This window comes from Callospermophilus lateralis (assembly GCF_048772815.1).
Source record: "Callospermophilus lateralis isolate mCalLat2 chromosome 5 unlocalized genomic scaffold, mCalLat2.hap1 SUPER_5_unloc_1, whole genome shotgun sequence".
Lineage (NCBI taxonomy): Eukaryota > Metazoa > Chordata > Mammalia > Rodentia > Sciuridae > Callospermophilus > Callospermophilus lateralis.
The window spans coordinates 98,660-112,180 of NW_027510147.1; positions in this window are offsets into that span (position 1 = coordinate 98,660).

Consider the following 13,521-nt stretch of genomic DNA (forward strand, 5'->3'; position numbering starts at 1 on the left):
ATTCTAGTTATTAACTGTTGTGCTATGGGTGTCCTATTGAGGAATTTGGAGCCCGACCCCACAGTATGTAGATCGTAGCCGACTTTTACTTCTATCAGACGCCGTGTCTCTGATTTGATATCAAGCTCCTTGATCCATTTTGAGTTAACTTTTGTGCATGGCAAGAGAAAGGGATTCAGTTTCATTTTGTTGCATATGGATTTCCAGTTTTCCCAGCACCATTTGTTGAAGATGCTATCCTTCCTCCATTGCATGCTTTTAGCCCCTTTATTAAATATAAGATAGTTGTAGTTTTGTGGATTGGTTTCTGTGTCCTCTATTCTGTACCATTGGTCCACCCGCCTGTTTTGGTACCAGTACCATGCTGTTTTTGTTACTATTGCTCTGTAGTATAGTTTGAAGTCTGGTATCGCTATACCGCCTGATTCACCCTTCCTGCTTAGCATTGTTTTTGCTATTCTGGGTCTTTTATTTTTCCATATGAATTTCATGATTGCTTTCTCTATTTCTATAAGAAATGCCATTGGGATTTTGATTGGCATTGCATTAAACCTATAGAGAACTTTTGGTAATATCGTCATTTTGATGATGTTAGTTCTGCCTATCCATGAACAGGGTATATTTTTCCATCTTCTAAGATCTTCTTCTATTTCTCTCTTTAGGGTTCTGTAGTTTTCATTGTATAAGTCTTTCACCTCTTTTGTTAGGTTGATTGCTAAGTATTTTATTTTTTGGGGGGATATTGCGAATGGAGTGGTTGCCCTCATTTCCATTTCAGAGGATTTGTTGCTGATATACAGGAATGCCTTTGATTTATACGTGTTGATTTTATATCCTGCCACTTTGCTGAATTCATTTATTAGATCTAATAGTTTCTTTGTAGACACTTTTGGGTCTGCTAGGTATAGAATCATGTCATCTGCAAATAGTGATAATTTAAGTTCTTCTTTTCCTATTTTTATGCCTTTAATTTCTTTCGTCTGTCTAATTGCTCTGGCCAGTGTTTCGAGAACTATGTTGAACAGAAATGGTGAGAGAGGGCATCCCTGTCTTGTTCCAGATTTTAGAGGGAATGCCTTCAATTTTTTTCCATTCAGAATGATGCTAGCGTGAGGCTTAGCATAGATTGCTTTTACAATGTTGAGGTAAGTTCCTGTTATCCCTAGTTTTTCTATCGTTTTGAACATAAAGGGATGCTGTACTTTGTCGAATGCTTTTTCTGCATCTATCGAGATGATCATATGGTTCTTCTTTTTAAGCCTATTGATGTGGTGAATAACACTAATTGATTTCCGTATATTGAACCAGCCTTGCATCCCAGGGATGAATCCTACTTGATCATGGTGCACAATTTTTTTGATATGTTTTTGAATCCGATTTGCCAGAATTTTATTGAGGATTTTTGCATCTAGGTTCATTAGAGATATTGGTCTGTAGTTTTCTTTCTTTGAAGTGTCTTTGTCTGGTTTAGGAATCAGGGTGATGTTGGCCTCGTAGAATGAATTTGGAAGTTCTCCCTCTTTTTCTATTTCCTGAAATAGCTTGAAAAGTATTGGTATTAGTTCCTCTTTAAAGGTTTTGTAAAACTCTGCTGTATACCCATCCGGTCCTGGGCTTTTCTTAGTTGGTAGTCTTTTGATTGTTTCTTCTATTTTCTCAATTGATATTGGTCTGTTTAGGTTGTCTATATCCTCCTGCCTTAATCTGGGCATGTCATATGACTTAAGAAATTTATCGATGCCTTCACTATCTTCTATTTTATTGGAGCATAAGGATTCAAAAGAGTTTCTGATTATCTTCTGTATTTCTGAAGTGTCTGTTGTGATATTGCCTTTTTCATCCCGTATGCTAGTAATTTGATTTCTCTCTCTTCTTCTCTTCGTTAGCATGGCTAAGGGTCTGTCGATTTTATTTATTTTTTCAAAGAACCAACTTTTAGTTTTGTCAATCTTTTCAATTGTTTCTTTTGTTTTGATTTCATTAATTTCAGCTCTGATTTTAATAATTTCTTGCCTTCTACTTCTTTTGCTGTTGTTTTGCTCTTCTTTTTCTAGGATTTTGAGATGGAGTATGAGATCATTTATTTGTTGGTTTTTTCTTTTTTTAAGGAATGAACTCCAAGCAATGAATTTTCCTCTTAGAACTGCTTTTAATGTGTCCCATAGATTCCGATATGTTGTGTGTGTGCTTTCATTTATCTCTAAGAATTTTTTAATTTCCTCCTTGATGTCTTCTATAACCCATTGATCATTTAGTAACCAATTGTTCATTCTCCAAGTGATGCATGTTTTTTCCTTCCTTCTTTTATCGTTGATTTTCAGTTTCATTCCATTATGATCAGATAAGATGCATGGTATTATCTCCACTCCTTTATATTGTCTAAGAGTTGCGCTGTGACATAATATATGATCTATTTTTGAGAAGGATCCATGTGCTGCTGAGAAAAAAGTGTAACTGCTTGATGTTGGGTGGTATATTCTATATATATCAATTAAGTCTAGGTTATTAATTGTGTTATTGAGTTCTATAGTTTCCTTATTCAACTTTTGTTTGGAAGATCTGTCTAGTGGTGAGAGAGGTGTGTTGAAGTCTCCCATGATTATTGTATGTTGGTCTATTAGACTCTTAAACTTGAGAAGAATTTGTTTGATGAACATAGCTGCACCATTGTTTGGGGCATATATATTTATGATAGTTATGTCTTGTTGGTGTATGGTTCCCTTGAGCAGTATGTAGTGTCCCTCTTTATCGCTTTTGATTAACTTTGGCTTGAAATCAATTTTATTTGATATGAGTATGGACACTCCTGCTTGTTTCCGAAGTCCATATGAGTGATATGATTTTTCCCAACCTTTCACCTTCAGTCTATGTATGTCTTTTCCTATCAAATGCGTCTCCTGTAGGCAGCATATTGTTGGGTCTTGTTTTGTGATCCATTCTACTAGCCTGTGTCTCTTTTTTGGTGAGTTTAAGCCATTAACATTTAGGGTTATTATTGAGATATGGGTTGTTCTTCCAGCCATATTTGTTTATTTATGTTACTAAACATGGTTTGTTTTCCTTTTTGATTATTTTTCCCCCCTTTACTGTCCTACCTCCCACTGTTGGTTTTCATTGTTATTTTCCATTTCCTCTTCCTGTAATGTTTTGCCGAGGATGTTTTGAAGACATGGTTTTCTAGCTGCAAATTCTTTTAACTTTTGTTTATCGTGGAAGGTTTTAATTTCATCTTCCATCCTGAAGCTTAATTTCGCTGGATACATGATTCTTGGTTGGAACCCATTTTCTTTCAGTTTTTGAAATATGTTATTCCAGGATCTTCTAGCTTTCAGAGTCTGTGTTGAAAGATCAGCTGTTATCCTGATTGGTTTACCCCTAAATGTAATCTGCTTCCTTTCTCTTGTAGCTTTTAAAATTCTCTCCTTATTCTGTATGTTGGGCATCCTCATTATAATGTGTCTAGGTGTGGATCTCTTATGATTTTGCACATTCGGCGTCCTGTATGCTTCTAGGATTTGGGATTCTGTCTCATTCTTCATGTCTGGCAAGTTTTCTCATATTATTTCATTGAATAGGTGACTCATTCCTTTGGTTTGGACTTCTATACCTTCCTGTATCCCAATGACTCTTAAATTTGGTCTCTTTATATTATCCCATATTTCTTGGATGTTCTGCTCATGGTTTCTTAACAGTTTTGCTGAGCTGTCTATGTTCTTTTCAAGTTGAAATACTTTGTCTTCATTGTCTGATGTTCTATCTTCTAAGTGTTCTACTCTGCTGGTAGTATTCTCAATTGAGTTTTTAAGTTGGTTTATTGCTTCCTGCATTTCTAGGATTTCTGTTTGTTTGTTTTTTATTACCTCTATCTCCCTGTATAGTTGATCTTTTGCTTCTTGGATTTGTTTATGTAATACATTGTCGAAGCGGTCGAAGTGATCTTTCATTGTCTGATTTTGCTGTCTAATGTCTTCCTTGAGACTCCAGATCATCTGCAGCATGTATATCCTGAATTCTTTATCTGACATTCCATCTGCTGCAGCTATTACCTCTTCTAAAGTTGAGTTGACCTGCATTGCTTGTGGTCCTTTCTTTCCTTGTCTTTTCATATTGCTCGTGTTTCTTTCTGCTTGGTGAAACTGTTGTGTTTTTGAAATTTTCCTCCTATATATTTATATTGCTCTTGTATAGTTGAAAAGTCTCCCTTGCAGGGGCGGGCGGCAGCTCTGCTCCTCCTCCAATTGGGGTGATCTGTCTACCACGCTGGTGGGCCGCTGGGCCTGTTCCGCCAGTCTGTCACAGGCCTGCCTATCATGCGGGCTCGGGTGGAGGATCTGCTCTGCCCCTACTCCAATTGGGGTGTCGTGACTACTACGCCGGCAGGTCGCTGGATCTGTTCTGGGCGCGGATGGTGGCTCTGTTCTGTCCCTGCTCCAATTGGGTTGACGTGACTACGACGCTGTCGGGCCGCTGGGCCTGCTCCGACCGCGGGCGAAGGCTCTGCTCTGCCCCTACTCCAATTGGGGTGACGGGTGGCGTGTCTACCACACCAGCAGGCCGCTGGGCCTGATCCGCCAGTAGGTCGCAGATCTGCCTACCTTGCGGGCTCAGGAGGTGGCTCTGCTCTGCCCCTCCTCCAATTGGTGTGACGTGTCTACCACACCAGTAGACCGCTGGGCCTGTTCCGCCGGTCGGTCGCAAGTCTGTCTACCTTGCAGGCTCGGGCGGCGGCTCTGCTCTGCCCCTACTCCAAATGGGGTGATGTGGCTGCCACGCTGGCGGGCCGCTGGGCCTGATGCGGGCTCAGGGAGCGACTCTGCTCTGCTCTGCCCCTCCCCCAAGTGGTGTGACGTGTCTAGCACGCCGGCAGGCCGCTGGGCCTGTTCCGCCATTCTGTCACAGGCCTGCCTACCTTGCGGGCGCGGGTGGAGGATCTGCTTTGCCCCTACTCCAATTGGGGTGTCTTGACTACTACGCCGGCAGGTCGCTGGACCTGTTCTGGGCGCGGGTGGCGGCTCTGCTCTGTCCCTGCTCCAATTGGGTTGACTGACTACGACGCTGTCGGGCCGCTGGATCTGCTCCGACCGCGGGCGAAGGCTCTGCTCTGCCCCTACTCCAATTGGGATGACGGGTGACGTGTCTACCACACCAGCAGGCCGCTGGGCCTGATCCGCCGGTCGGACGCGGGTCTGCCTACCTTGCGGACTCGGGAGGCAGCTCTGCTCTGCCCCTCCTCCAATTTGTGTGACGTGTCTACCACACCAGTAGACCGCTGGGCCTGTTCCCCCGGTCGGTCGCAAGTCTGTCTACCTTGCAGGCTCGGGCTTCGGCTCTGCTCTGCCCCTACTCCAAATGGAGTGATGTGACTGCCACGCTGGCAGGCCGCTGGGCCTGATCCAGGCTCGGGGAGCGGCTCTGCTCTGTCCCTCCCCCAAGTGGCGTGACGTGTCTACCACGCCGGTAGGCCGCTGGGGCTGTTCTGCCAGTCTGTCACAGGCCTGCCTACCTTGCGGACGCGGATGGAGGATCTGCTTTCCCCCTACTCCAATTGGGGTTTCTTGACAACCACGCCGGCAGGTCACTGGACCTGTTCCGGGCGCGGGCGGCGGCTCTGTTCGGCCCCTGCTCTAGCCTGGGTGACACGACACCACTTTGGCGGGTCGCTGGGCCTGTTCCGGTCAGTATTATTATCATTCGCCTGCAAATATGTCTGCAAAGGTGAAAATATATATAACTAATATGTTATGATGTCTATTTTGATTGATTTTAGTGATAACTGAGAAGGAAAGAAGTAGAAAAGGAAAAGCCACAGTGTCTTTTTATCTTCTAAGGGCACATATAGAGATTCATATGGGTAACAAATCACCATCAGAGTTAGTATATTAGACACCAAGTGTATACCAGCTCCAAAGTAAAGCAATGTGGCTAGAATAAATATTTCTAGACTTCCCACCATGACCTACTCATAAAAGCCAACAAACACACAAACAATCCAGAGAACCACTTACATTTCTTCTTTTAATTAAATTTACTTCACAGAATCCAAATGAAAGTAAATCTGCCTCAGGTTTTCAGTTGAAGCATCCTAAATAGTCTCACCATAGTCCCCCTATATCTCTGAATTCTAATGCCATTTGTGCATAATTTTAAATTAGAATTATTTAAATGCTCATGAAGAATTCCAGGAACTCCAGCTTACTCATACTTTTTGAATCTTATTTTAGAATTTCTGGAGTTTAAAATCCATGTTAGCCATTGAGTTGCATGGGCAGTAGGTTGGAAAAATCTGAGATGTAAATATTTATCCTCAAAGGAAAACAGTGGTGAGAATGTGGATAATAGGCAGTCCAAGTGGTAGACTTGGAGACAAAGATACAGATAAAGAGATACCAACAATGATGTAAATAATTATAAACATGTAAATACCAGCTCAGGGAGGCTCAGCCCTAGAGTTAGTTCTAGCTTTCATTGGCTCCACAATTACATATTCATACAAGACGTACCAACTAATGGTATGATTTTCTTCCTGTTGGCTTCCTTGCCAGGGAATACATTGGCCACCTGTGACAGGAGTATAGCTGGGGTCATCCGGGAGCAGCAGCCCTGGTCCCCCTGGCCATGGTGGGGCAGGAGGCCCCACCTGTGCCCCTGCCAGCACCCCGCATCTGAGGCCATCGCTTGGGAAGAAAGCACACCATCTCTATTGCTGTGCCCCAAGCATTCTCAAGGCAGGCCCAAGGCTATACCAGGAATCCCTGTCCTGATGCTCCTGGGCCATCAGGCTGGCAGGAGTTAAGGAAGCAGTCCCAGCTGTGCCCCCCTGACTCCATGGTAGTCCCACCTGTGGACTGAAGAAACATTATGAGTCCCCACTCAGAGGGGAGTACAGCTCAGTGTTTAAATTCCTTCCCCAGAGACACATGGCTAGTCCATCACGGGCAGGAATAAGAACTGAAGCTCCCTGGCTCCTCCTGTCAGTGTGTCACCTCCCTCTTAGCAGACTCATGGCTGACAGGGACAAGATGTGAGAGGCACACCCACATATGTGTGTGTGTGTGTGTGTGTGTGTGTGTGTGTGTGTGTTTAGGCTACTCTCATCACCAGGCTCCCATTTCAGGAACTTTGTCTCTTCCACAGCCCAGTAGAGCCAGGGCAGTGGGGTAGGTTGCCGACAGACCAAAGAAAGTACCCAGAGACAGCATGGGAGACTGTGGTTTATTGAGGAAAGCTTACAAGAGATCAGAGACTGCTCCAAGAAGAGTTCAGTGGTGTCAGGCAGACAGTAGCACCTCCACCCCTCATGGGGCTCTGCCAAGCCATGCCTCCTCACAGTGTTCTGTCCCGGGGTGGCTGGCTGGATGTGTGACATGTATTCTTTCCACAGTTCCCTCAGTTTCATGCCTGTCCCCACTCTGAAAGGTGTTTTATATCCCGAGTTGCAGAAGAGTGGCATCGCCAGCATTAGCTTGCTAAGTGAGCTTGTCTGACCAACATCCCAAGGAGAACTGTCCAGGTATACATGCAAGAAAGTAGCTTTCTACAGATAACACTAACTTGCCCTAGTTTCCAGTGTGCCTATATAAAGCCAGTGTCCTGCAAGATAGTATGTATCTGGACTTCCCAGCCCAGGCTTGCTTGTTCCTTTACCTTGGCTGGGTTCCTGAGAACAGAAAGGGGGCCTTCAGGGACATGTATTTTACTGTCTTCCTTGGTTTTAGGGATGGATACAAATTTAAATCAGGGTCAACTTATCACAGAGTCTGGGCTTCTGAGACAGCATGGCTTCCATTCTCTTTAAGATGTTAAAATATATATAGTATTAAAACAAAAAATTTAGAGTCACACACACCTGGTGTTGAAACTCTGTTCTGCTGCTTATTAGGTGCAGATCCTGGGAAAGATTTTTTAAATTCCATTTTGATCCAACTCATCATCTGCAAATGGGGATAACACTAACTGTTGCACAGAGTTGTGGATAATGGCTACTGAGAACTCTTACATCATTGGGGCTGTAATTAAATGAGATGATATGAAAAGAAGAGCTTATCACTGTGGTGAGTTTAAAGGAAGCATCAAAGGATAGCTTCTATATTATTAGGACTTTGATAAGAAATATCTACTGTTGATGTCTTTCTTCTTATACCTTAAAAATCAATGATGACACAATTGCACTTATAAAATGAAGGTCCATCTTCATACATATAAAAATATACTTGTGAGTCCAGTTATATCCAAACATTTTACTATTTACATCCAGATTCCAGGTTTGAGAAAGTACATTCTCTCTCTTGCCTCATTTCTACACCAAATAATCTCCAAATATTTTCACAGCAATAAAAATAATTTTTTTTTGCACTAGGGATTGAAAACCAAGGGTGCTTAACCACTGAGCAATATTCCTAGCACCACCATCACCCCCGTTTTTTTCTTTTTCTTTTTTTTTTTTTTTTTTTTTTGAGACAAGGTCTCACTAAAGTTACTTAGGGCCTGAGTTACTAAGGCTGGCCTCAAACTTTCGATCCTCCTGACTCAGCTTCCTGAGTCACTGAGATTACAGGTGTGTGCTGCTGCATCTGGCTTCACGTTTCTATAGGCTTAAAATGTGCACTAATTCAGATACACTAGCTTACCTATCCATCACTCTTGCCCTGTGTTGCAGTTACTAGTCTCATTTCACAGATGAGGAAATGTTCTCAAAAAGGGTGGATGACCTGCCAAGGTGGCACAGTGTATTAGTAGAGAAGTTGGATGGAAACAGCCCTTCTCATGATTTCCCACCACACAAGTCTCTGACAAAGAAGAAAATGAATGGTTGAATCTCCCTTTGACTTTTATTTTCCCCTTCCTGGTATGCAATGTCATAAGCTTCTGCAGAGAGCTCTCCAAGGCCTCGATGAGTAGAGAATCATCCCAATTGCCATTGCCACCAGTGCAGGAAGCATGGTGAACTCTCCCTCCTGCTCAGTCATGGTTATATCCCTTTATTTAAGCTGGAATATCAGGCAGCTGGAATGAAGCTTTTTCTATAGGGGAAAACTGAGTCCATGTTTTTCACAGATTTTCATTCTAATCTTCCTCTATGCTGACGAATGGCAAATAACTCCCAGGTGACTCACCTGCATATTGGCAGCTGGTCTGTAGTTCCAGTTCAGTTCCAGATATTTATATATGACAGCGGAATGCATTACAATTCTTTTACACATATAGAGCACAATATTTCATATCTCTGGTTGTATACAAAGTATATTTACACCAATTCATTCTTCATACCCATATTTTAGATAAAAATGTCCATCACATTCCACCATCATTTCTAACCCCATGTTCCCTCCTTTCCCCTCCTACCCCTCTGCCCTATCTAGAGTTCTTCTATTCCTCCCATACTCCCCCTCCCTATTCCACTATGAATTAGCCTCCTTATATCAGAGAAAACATTTAGATTTTGGGGATTGGCTAACTTCACTTAGCATTATCTTCCATTATCTTCTCTAACTTCATCCATTTACCTGCAAATGCCATCATTTTATTCTTTTTTGCTGAGTAATATTCCACTGTGTATATATGCCACTTTTTTTACTCCTTTCATCTATTGAAGGCCATCTAGGTTGTTTCCACAATTTAGCTACTGTGAATTTTGCTTCTATTAACATTGATGTGGCTTTATCCTTGCAGTATGCAGTTGTTAAGTCCTTAGGGTATAGATGGAGGAGAGGGATAACTGGGTGAAATGTTAGTTCCATTCCCAATTTTCCAAGGAATCTCCATACTGCTTTCCATATTGGCTGCACCAATTTGCAGTCCCACCAGCAGTATATGAGTGTACCTTTTCCCCCATATCCTCACCAACACTTATTGTTGTTTATATTCATAAGAGCTGCCATTGTAATGGGAGTGAGATGAAATCTTGGAGTGGTTTTGATTTGCATTTCTCTAATTGCTAGATGATGATGAACATTTTTTCAAATATTAGTTGACTGATTGTATATTATCTTCTGATAAGTATTTGTTCAGGTCCTTGGCCCATTTATTGATTGGGTTATTTGGTTTTTGGGTGCTTAACTTTTTGAGTTCTTTATATACCCTAGAGATTAGTGCTCTATCTGATATGTGAGGGATAAAAATTTGCTTTCAAGATGTGGACTCTCTATTTACCTCACAGATTGTTTCTTTTACTGAGAAGAAACTTTTTAGTTTGAGTCCATCCCACTTACTGATTCTTGATTTTAATTCTGTACCAAAGGAATCTTATTAAGGAAGTTGGAGCCTAATCCCACGTGATGGAGATTAAGGCCTACTTTTTCTTCTATTAGTTGCAAGGTCTATGGTTTTATTCCTAGGTCCTTGATCCATTTTGAGTTGAGTTTTGTGCATGGTGAGAGATACAGGTTTAATTTCATTTTGTTGCATATGGATTTCCAGTTTTCCAAACACCATTTTTTGAAGAGGCTATCTTTTCTCCAATGCATGATTTTGGCACCTTTGTCTGATATAAGATAATTGTAATTTTAGACCTTAATTTTTGTTTGGTGCCCATATCCAGGAATACAACAGGTGTCTACAAACTAATTGTGAATCTAACTTTACTAAACTACAGATATTAACTGAATTGTCTACACACATAATCATACCAACACAGTACATTAAAAGTAGTTTAAAATACTCATAAACTCTAATTCTCAGCATGTAAAACAGGCCCATGAAGGGAAAGTATAATCAACTCTCCACAAACACTTCTCATAAACTTGAACAATATGCTTTGCACAAAGCTTTCAGGTGGCCTGGCAGCTCTAAACAGAATCTCCATGATGCCCTTTCCCCTTGCTCACATCTGTTTCCAAGGGTCTTAAGACAACTTTGCAATGAACAATTTCTATCACATTATTGGGTAGAAGGGCACTGTGTATACTCTGGGTACTCTAGAAACAGCAACCTCTTCTCCAAAGACAATTTGCTTCAGTGCTTCCAGGAAGCAGGAAGATTCGGGCTGAAGGCTCCAAGCTGAACAAGAAGATCCCCAGGAGGCCCTAAAGACAGAAAAGACATGACAGTGCCACTCTCACTTGTAAGGTCTGTATGCTCTGACTGGGTGGTATCCACATATTAAAACTGAAGGAGTTTAAATTCTGTAAGTTTTATTACAGGATGATGAAAAGGTTCTGGAAATGGACATTTATAGTCACAGGACAATGTGAATATATTAGTGTCACTGAACTGTACACTTAAAAATGGTTCAAATGGCAAATTTATGTGTATTTTACAATAAAAATATCTAAAGATGAATTTTTGTAATGTTCAGTGTTTCCTGCTATTATTTAGTAATCACAGTCATTAGGAGCACTAACCAGCTGGTGCAGTGGCACATGCCTGTAATCCCACTGGGAGGCTGAGGAAGAAGGATCATAAGATTAAAGCCAGTCTCAGCAAAAGCAAGGCACTAAGCAACTCATTGAGACCCTGTTCCTAAGTAAAATACAAAATAGTGCTGGAGATTTGGCTCAGTGGCCAAGAGCCTCTGAGTTCAATCCCTAGTACAAAAGAAGAAGAAGAAGAAGAAGAAGAAGAAGAAGAAGAAGAAGAAGAAGAAGAAGAAGAAGAAGAAGAAGAAGAAGAAGAAGAAGAAGAAGAAGAAGAAGAAGAAGAAGAAGAAGAAGAAGAAGAACTAACCATCAAAATTTGACAGCCCTGTATTTAAGATTTGGTTGTGCTTGCTACATCTGTGGAACTTAAAAGCATGTCACTTAATTAAGCCTCAGTTTCCTCATCTGTAACACAGGAATCATAAAATGCTTACTTACCCATTATAGGTTGCTGTGAAATTTCAACTTGGTAGAGTTTTAGTACACAGAAGGGGCTCAATAAATGTTATTCTGATTTTCTTTTAGGTTTTCATATCAATATGATTGTACTTTGTATAAGGAAGACTTAAAAAAACGCTTTAGCATAAAAAGGCTGTTTATTCATTTCTCCTTAGTTCTTAATATTACAGAGAACTATAAGACAACATGCCATAAAACACATTTCATATTATAGTCAAGTGATATAGAGCCCAAGTGTTGACCACTGAGTCAATGGTTAATAATATTAAAAGTATCACTTGTTGGTATTTAAAATTGTTGGTATTCAGACAAGCCACAATAACTTGAAACACTTGAAATAATTTAAATATATATGTGCATATATAAACCTATAGATATTATTTTTTAATCAATTATAACATGTCATACAAAAACATTGAGCAGAAAAATACTTCACACATTCAAAAACAGGCTATTTTATTTTTGTTCCTTTTACATCCTATTCATAAAATGATGAAACCCAGAAAATAGTTATAAAACTGAGTATTTTATACATGAAACAGATCCAGTCATGTACACCTCTCAAATTCTAAACAATGACAGTTACTATACTTTCAAAATAAACTTAAGTAAACTTTGCTCAATTCTAATGAAATATACATTTTCACTGGTTGACAGTCCAGGTAGAAAAAGTATGTAAAATGATTTATAAGTCAAAACATTTCATACAAAAGGAATGGTTTTAACAAAACCCATACAATATCAAGAGAAAATGCATTGAATTTAAAAATTTCTAAAGTAGGCATTTTTTTTTTTGCATTTTGCCCTGTCTTTATTGGTATTAGGTATTTAAACTCTGTGTTTTCATTTTCCAGAAGAAATGAGTGGAGGTCGTTGGGCAGATTTTCCATCTCGTGGCAAGAGTCTTCGGGACTTAATCCTCCTTGTCCACGCTTTCCCTGCAGATCCTTTCGAGATTCTCCACTTTGAGTGTGTGCTGCTGCAGGTTTGACAGCCATCCAGGAGAAAAACAAAAAACCTAAAAGTTCCAAATCTCCAATACCATCACCTTTGTCATAGTTCCACCATCGTTGGGAGAAGAAAATAGATCCCAAAGTCCTGTCTCACAATGGTCTAAACCCAGCTCACTTTCCCTTTTAGTGGGTGAACAATCCAATGCTTGGTGAATTCTGCTTCACAATGATAAGAAGAGCTGACATCGAAGGATCAAAAAGCGACATTACTATGAACACTTGGCCGCCACAAGCCAGTTATCCCCATGGTAACTTTTCTGACAACTTCTGCTACATTGTTCCAACATGCCAGCAGCTGTTCACCTTGGAGACCTGCTGCGGATATAAAGTAGGCATTTGTTTAGACCATTATAGAAAATTCCAAAAAGTTTGAAAATGTCATAAAATAAAAATTTATACAGATGAAACTAAGAGGTAAAAAACTCTCAAATGTATTAAAACTATCTAAAACCTAATAAGATACAACTATATGATTTAAATTATATTATATGACATTATAATTTATGCTATCATAATAATATAAATTATTTTAATCTATATTACTTGTGATAATATAATTATTATATTATTATTATTTATATTACTATAATTTATATTAACATAGTATATAATATATAATATGAATTATATAATACATATAATTTAAATTGAATTATATAATAGTATATTAATATAATATGATATTTATATTTAAA